The following is an 8,089-nucleotide window of genomic DNA, read 5'->3' on the forward strand; positions in this document are numbered from 1 at the left end:
GCAAAGCTGGCAAGGTAATTATTCCTCACTGTCAAACATTGCTCTTGGTTTGCTGTCTGCAGACAGCTGGAGAGTGATGAATCCCTTTGTGTTTGCAGCAGCCTTGGATTCTCTCCAGGAAAAGGTGCAAACAGGCAGGGAAGTTTTGCATTAACATGCCCCGTCGGCATAGATTTCACTGTTACTGCGCCTGAGGAGGAGAAACGGGCTCGTGTGAAGTGAGAGGGCAGCCAGGGCCCGCACACAAAAGCCTGGTGCCCAAAATGCAAATCCCCAGCAGACAGCACTGCTGTTGGCCACCAAGCACCCAAAAAAGTGCCGCGTTCCATTGAAATCCAGGCTCTTAATAGCTCGACTTCGACAGTTTGCCCTGCCGTAGCAGGGTCGCTGGGAGCTTTATTCCAAAAATGTGTTGCTGCCGGCCACCTCCTTCCTGGCTCGCTGCCTGCAACTCCTCACCTCTGGCCTTCATGTGCTCCCCACGCACGGGTCAGAGCTGCCATCTGCTCATTGCCTCCCGTCCTCCCTCTTGGTGTCTCCGACCCGGGATATTTCTGCTCCAGTCCCTACAGTAGCACCGAAACCTTCACAGTGCTCAGTCAGCTGCATGTTATTTCTTTTGTTCTTATGTTTAAATGTGAGTTGCCTGGATTTGGGGCTGTGCCCGTTGCCTCTCACTGGGTACCATGGAGAAGAGCCTGTCTCCTTTTCCTTCCCATCAGGTATTTAAACACAGGGAAAGTCCTACTGAGCCTGCACGTAGCAGTGCCTGGGGTTGCTCCCCCGACCACTCGGTTTTCCACCCTGTGCAGACTTGCGGGGGGAGCACTCCAGCCCATCACCAGGCTGTTAATGAAGATGTTAACAAGGAGCACAGAAAAGCTGAACTGGGCTCCCAGAACCTTAAAAAACACAGCAAAGAGCAGGTCCGAGAGGGAAGACTGCAGGAGCCTTGGCCCCCGGAACAAAACCCACACTTTCAGCTCCAAGAGCAGCCCTGGGCCAGCCAGGCAGAAAGATTTTTAAGCAGAAAAATCCCATCCACAGCATACGTCTTCCCATTCATCAGCCACAAGACCTGGTGGTAGTGCTTAGCCCAGTCTTTCGGCAGCTCAGGACCTGTTTCTGTGGCAGGTAATCCTCTCTTTCTTGCATTTTTCTGTTTAAAAAAATAATAATAAAATCTCTTTCCCTTTTCTGAATCTTGTCCAAATTCATTCACTGGCCCTCTGCCTCTCTTCTGAATGACTCCATGGGAGTCCTTGAGTCTCAGCATTATTATATTTTATTTATACAGCACAATAAACGTACGTGGCACTTTTCAACATACATCAAACAGCAAGGTCCATTTTATGATGAGTGTACAATTTGATTCAGAAAAACACTGTATATAAAACGCAACAGTCTCATGGCCTGGGGAGGAGCCTGAGAGCTCTTTGCTGTATTTCCTCAACCCCTAGAACTAAAACCAGGGAAAGAAAACCCCGTCCAGAGACATGCATTTCATCCCAAACGGCAGCTTGGTGGAAAACACAAACAACCTCGGAGGGGCTGAGCACCCCAGGGCAGCTCCAGCCAAGCACCAAGGAACCCCCACGGGTTTCAGTGGCCGGGGAGTCCCCTGGGATAAATAAATGGTGAGGAAGTGGCCAAAGGGGGCTCTCGAGCCCCCGCGTGCTCTCTGCTGTACACTCAACAAAGAGTGGGACATCCATCAATTAGTGAAATGGATAATTTTAGAATTAAAATCCCTGCAGGTGCACCAGACGAGCCTGATCCAAAGCCTTTTCCTCCCTTGGAGCAGCTGAAAATCTCTCCCGGGAATTTCAGAGGACCCCAATCTGACCTCGGCACTGCTTTGGAAGTGCGAGGGGCCGGGAGCCAACCCGGGGGACTTCTGCAGGTTGTTTCCCCCCCGGCTACAGCATAAGCCACGGCGTCGGCGCCGCTCGCGCTGCCGGGGGGATGTTAACGGCGCGCGGCATCACAGAGGTGACAACGGTACAGCAGCCCTGGGATTTCTTCACAAGGAATCGTGGCAATTGTTCATTTCTGCGCTGCGCTGACTGTATTCTCAGAGGTTGAGATGATAATGCTAAAGCCGTTTATATTTTCTAAAATACTTTGGGGCTGGGGGATTCTGTGTTTTTCAAATCACGGGGTTTCACTGGTCTCAAATAGCTAGGCAGACTCTTTTTTTTTTTGGTTTTCTGTTACTTTACTAAGCACCCAGGCATAGAAAGCTCAAAGATCATCCATAACACAGAGGATTCACATCGTTTAGGCAAACAGGCTCCTGCCCCAGGCACTAAAACCACGGGGGCTTGAAAAAAGCCGTGGCTGATGGATGACCGAGTGTTGCCTGTAGAGGAACAATCCTAACAAGACAAGTTGCTGGATGGCTGCTGGCATGGGACACGCTGCTGGAGCAAGGTCTTTCGAGCACAAATGTTCCTTGGCCCCAACACAGCTGCTGTGCCACGAAGTCCCCCGCATGCTTTAGGTCCCCCGGGTTGTGCCCAGCCCTGCACACCTCACCCACACGCACCGGGGATTTTCGTGGTCACCTGGTTCCTGGAGCTGCTCTCCCCAAAATAAACCTCTCCTGGAGGAGAAACGGGAACACGAGCACGCTTCAGGCACCGCTTCGGTTGCTAAGGGACATTCGTGCAGAGCTCGGCCAGGAAAACCTGCTGCAGGAGGGAAGCGCGCGGGCTCCACGCCCCCGTCTCCCCCCACGCACTGCTTGCGTGCCCACCCACCCATCTCGCACCCACCCACAAAGGATTTGCCCCCGAGTTCTGCCTGCAGAGGCTGCGCCCACACATGGGGGGGACAGCCAAACTTGTCCCCATGGGTGAGGATTGCAGATCAGAGCAGACCTGGAGCAGGTTTCCAGGGTCACAGCAGCCCAGGGACCACCAGCCCAGCCCAGGTCAGCCCAAGAAGCCAGAAGATGAAGACCAGCAAGGTGCATGGCCAGACACGGGTATACCGGCAGCACAGCTAGAGCTGCAAGTGAGAATAAACTCAGGGCATCACCTCTACCAGGCAGAGTTTCAGTCCCAACCCCACACCGAGCTCCTTCCCCATCCTCATGGACCAGTTGAGCTTGCCCCGTGCGTGGTGCAGCCTGTGGGGCTCCCGCCAGACTCATTTCCAATTAAAAATCTCATCCTGTGTGCTGATGCCCACACCAAAGAAACACCCGTGGGCACCCAACATTCCTGCGAGGACCCAGCTCTACCGCGTTGTTTGGGCAGTGCTAGGCAGAGACCACCGAGGAACAGATCCAGTAAAAAGAGGCCGGACAAAGTCACGAGGATCCCTCTGCATCCTCCCGTGTCGCACGGGGGCTTTTTCTGCCTTTTTCCTGCCGGGTGGGACTCGGCATCTCTCCCCGGCAGCAGTGTGGAACGGGGCGAGGGCTGGTGTCAGCAGGGATGTGAACCTCGCACCCTCTGCTCGTCTGGATGCCTGGCCCCGTGCCACCATCCAGAAGGAAAACTGCTCAGACTGCCTGGGGCTGAAACCAGAGCAGGGGGTCCCCGTGTCACCGCGAATCGGTGCCATCTGCTGCTACGTGACCGCGGGACCGCGCGCTCCCGGCGCTGCAGCCGGCTGAGAGTTTGAACACATACTGCCAAATTAGTTACAGAAATGTAATCACATCTATACACCAGAGAGACCGCTAACGGCTGACGAGCGCGAGGCAGGCGAGGACTGGAGGTGTGCGGGAATGCAGATGGCCTGGGACACGTCTTTAAAGCCATTCAGCGTTAATTGTTGGGAGAAGTCCCCAGCCGAGGCTCTGACTGGCGCTGGGTTTAAGCCGTCCCGGCTGGGGCCTTGGAGGAGTTCATCTTCAGCAATCGCCACTTCACATCTTCCTTCCGTATCGAGGAGGAGAAAGTATTCCATTATCTCCGTTATCGAGAAACATCTTCCTGCTGCTTTTTAAATGCAGAACAGGAATACCTATTACAATGCCTGGCTTGCCTCCGCCGGGATTGCCAGGTTAACTGTTTCCATGTGTGAGCAAGGCTGTGCCAGCGCTCGTATTCCTGTTATTTCTGGTAGAAATAAATAATAATAAAAAAGTAATCTCTCCTAATTCCTCCAGACAGATGCTCGCTTCACAGAGCTGTCAGGTGTCAGCTCGTCACCCACAGCAGAGGCTTCCAAAGGCGACAAAATCAAAGAGATCCCGGGCAGCCCCTGATACATTTTTGAGGCCAAACAGCCTGGTTTGGCCAGCCAGGCTAGGCTCCCAGGGACAGAGATGTTCCCTATGGAAAATGTCTTCTAAAGCCCCAGGCATAATTTATGATGTATTAGTGACAAGTCAGGCTGGGAAGAAGCCTGTGCAGGAAGGTTTGCAGTGAGAGCCAGAGCCTACAGAGGCCAGTGCAAGCACCTCCGACCCCTCCTGCTGCTGCACCATGAGAGCGGGAGCTCGTGGCAGGGCATCCATACCCATGTACGTGTCGGTCCACTACAAAACCACCTGTCACAAAGTGCTTGATCTCAGAAAGAGTCCTAAAGAGTCAAAAACCTCGGCTGTCCATGCATGATCCCCTGCTAACAGTGTGCACCTTGGCGTCTGTTCTCGGTGCTCTCGCAGGACCTGATGGAAAGCAGGGAGGGGAGCAGCCGAGCGGTGTCTGCAGCTGAAGGCTCCACGGGACGACGTTTAACACATCAGAGAAAAAAAAGACACGGAGCACGGGATGTGCTGTGCAGCAGGATCGCTCCCAGGCACATGCCCGTGCAGATAGATGCTCAGATGTTTTATAGGGCGGCAGAATCAGCATTCGCTTTACAACTGACCCGGATTGCTAACGCGGTGAAGCTGGGGGCCAGGCACCGTGCCGAGGGCATGGCAACCAGTGCACACCCCGGGCAATGCGCGCTCACGTCAGCCCCGCGTCCGCTCCTGTCTGCGAGCTGAATGGGGTCAGACGGCAGGTTTTGGGGGAATTTCTGCACTCGGCCAAGTCCTTTAGAAAGCAGCTTCGGAAAAGAAAAGAAGCAGCATCCAAAAAGTGAGTCATGTGAGGAGGAATTAGTGCTTCATTAGCGCTGGGGTTTACGAGGAGAGTTACTGGCCCTGTGGATGAGGGCAGCATGCAGCTTGCACTAATCCTGCCTCTGGCAAGTGGCAAGTGAAATCACTGAGAAGAGAGGAAAGAAGAAAGAAACTTTCTGGATGGGAAAGCAGCGTGGTGACAGTGCTCATTGACCAAGAGGAACCAGCCCTTATCATTCACATTATTTCAAGCTCGGGTGTCCCAGGGTGCAGCACGCTCCACCAGCTTGGAGAATGAATTTTGAAGTATTTTTTCTTCCTTTTTTTTTTTTTTCTCTTTTTTCTTTTTTTAATTTTGGACAAACTGGCCGCAGATGCTGTTACAGCACCACGAGTCTACATGCTCCAAATGCGGTTTCTGGTGGACCCCACAGAACCAGATAGAAGCTAATGAGGCAGGAGTTGCTGTGGTTATTGCTCTGCTGGTCGAGATTTTGGCAGGACACACAGTGCCGAGGCCAGGCATAAATATCCCCTGAGGATATTAAAAGCCCAGTAGGGCTTTTGCTCAAAGTGCTGCGGGAGATGCACTGCGCTGCAATCGCTGGAAGCCAGAGCATCTCAGCACCAAAAGCCTCAGCACGAGCAGCTGAGCCCCAGGCATCACCATCACCACGAATAAATCCATCCTAAGAGCTTTTTGCAATACCAACAAGGGGTGGGGATCTGCTGCAGATCAAAGCCTTCCACTTAGGGATCTGCACGGCTGAGGCAGGGCCAAGGGTGCATGAGAAGGCAGCTTGTCCAGAAGGTCTCCTGGAAGGACGCACCTGGATTATTTCAAATGGCTCCAAATGCCTCGAGTAATGAAACTCTCATCCCTGAATCTTGACCAGTGGATGGAAACCAGGCCAGGCTAAAGCAGACGCTTGCTGGGCTGAATCACTTTCCAGCAGCTGCATCGACAACGTCTCCATTGACTGCGTGAGGGTATTCAAACACCCGGCGCACACGGCGACATCCTCAGCTGGGCGGGTGATTATAGGTTTCCTCACCCGCAAACTGAACGTCTCTGCAGAGCTCTCTGGATTCTGAAGGAAATTTAAGGCAGCTACATTTAAGTTGTCTACACTTAGCGAGATGAATCCCGCCTCCAATGCAAAATGCAAGAGCCTTCACCTCTCTGCACGTATTTGCTGCATTTTTTTTTTTTGCGAGCAGTCAGAGAAATAAAATGGGAATGAGTCATGAAGAAACTTCTTCCTGTAACGGTAACACGAGAGCGCAGAGATGCACTTTATTTGGCTTAGTTACTGGCACGGCACTGCCAAAATAAAAGCAGCCAACCACACAAGCCAGTGTCAAAGCACTTATGACCTTCGCCCAGCAAAGGTTCGCGGGTGAACCTCTGCAGCATCCTCGCTGGCTCGGCAGGAGGCTGCTCCATGCCACGAAGCTCTCCTACCTCCATCCTCCTGGCCCAGAGCTGGTAATTATTTCTTTCTGCAGAGATTCCCTCTATGGCTGCTGAAAACAGCTCTGTGCTGTTCGGGATTTGCTTACTGATGCCTTTATCAGGCTTTCAGTACCTTCAGCCCTTCCTAGGGTCTGGTTGTCTCACCTGCATTCCCCCTCCTCGGTTATATCCAGGCACAAATTACGTGCACTGCTTGGGATGCAACAAGTAATGGCTGCCTGGAGGAATTCACCTCTTGCTACAGGAGCGCCCAGACATGAAATTGCAGCAGATTACAGAAAAAGAGTGTAAGAAAGATGCATCTTCGCGTTAAATCTGATCTAATCATGTACTTGGTGATCTGCTTCAGCTCTGCAAGTCGCAGTGACTCAGTGCCTGCTGGCCCGATCCAGGCAGCTAGCTGAGACAGCTCGGTGTCGCGGCACCGCGAGTCTGCTTCTGCCAGCGCCCTGTTTATCTGCATTTAGTGTATCAGAGATCTTCCATCTCTTTATGCAGGGCTGTTTGCTTTGCTGGCTGAATTTGACAGGAGGAGGGATGGAGGACGTGAACTCCCGTGCTTTTTCTTCCCGTGGTTTTCATCGCTGAGCCCGGAGGGGGACTTTTCAGGGGCTGGGGCAGGAACGTTTCTCTGGGGTTTTCGCTCAGTCGGTCTGGCTGCTGCTAAAGTTGGCCGTTAGCCCTCAGTCCCGAATAGGAAAAGCAGAGTCCTACCTCTGAGTAGTTTTAGCAACAGTTTTACTGGGATTTTTATCTACCCAGTGGTTTCTTTACTGCATACAAACTTGCAAAGCTTTCCCTTGTAATGTTTTTATAGCCAGCCCAAAGCTCCCTGATGTGTTTGTAATGAGCCCCATGTATGTATAATTTAGGATATGTTTAATCTCTCTGCCTCTGTAATAAAAAATTTACTGTTTTGGTTGGTTTGGGGCTCTTTCTAAAATATCATCATTTTTGTTTTTTCCAGGCTGACCCAGGAATCCCATGTGGTTGAGTCAGGCTGCTCCAGTAGGGATGGGGAGTAATTGATGTACCGGAGATGATGACCTTTGCTGGGCTGAGACTGCATCTCTCTGTTATTCCTTCTTTCTTTTTTTTTTTCTTGAAGTCCTATCTGCATGCGGTTTGTTTTCATCCAGCCCGAGATGGATGGTGCACGGATTTAATGAGGTCGTGTTTTCCCACCAGTTCCATTTGTAGCCATTTAATGTTCAGCTCTGAGTAGTAGATTGAGTTAAAGGCTATTTAAAAGTCTATGATGCAGACAAGCATTCTGCCCAATTTTTGTTCTTTTACATATTTGTTAATGAGCCTCTCCAGGGTAAAGGTGAAGCTTATGGTTCACTTCTTGGAGAAGAAGCCAATTTCATATTCCTGGGTTATGCTGTGGCTGCTCAGATACTCTGAGATCCAGCTCCTGACACAGAGCGAGTGCATATCCTGCACAAGGGTAAAAACATAATCATCGTGGTGTTAATGCTGTGAAAATTCTGGCAAACGTGCTCTTCTGCTGAGGCAGAAACACTTTATGGAGATGTGGAAAATGGGCTGAGCATCCCTGAAGGGGGGCAATTCTTCCCCAT

The 8,089-nt window shown here is 51.7% G+C and overlaps 1 long non-coding RNA gene across 1 annotated transcript; it reads left to right on the forward strand.

The window, feature by feature from the left end:
* The first annotated feature begins 6,414 nt into the window (after window positions 1-6,414).
* LOC311425210 lies at window positions 6,415-7,769 on the forward strand. The gene is made up of 3 exons (XR_014686261.1): window positions 6,415-6,518; window positions 6,680-6,793; window positions 7,474-7,769. It is a non-coding gene; the product is annotated as an uncharacterized lncRNA (long non-coding RNA).
* The last annotated feature ends 320 nt before the right edge of the window (window positions 7,770-8,089 follow it).

This window comes from Aythya ferina, assembly GCF_964211825.1.
Source record: "Aythya ferina genome assembly, chromosome: 29".
NCBI lineage: Eukaryota > Metazoa > Chordata > Aves > Anseriformes > Anatidae > Aythya > Aythya ferina.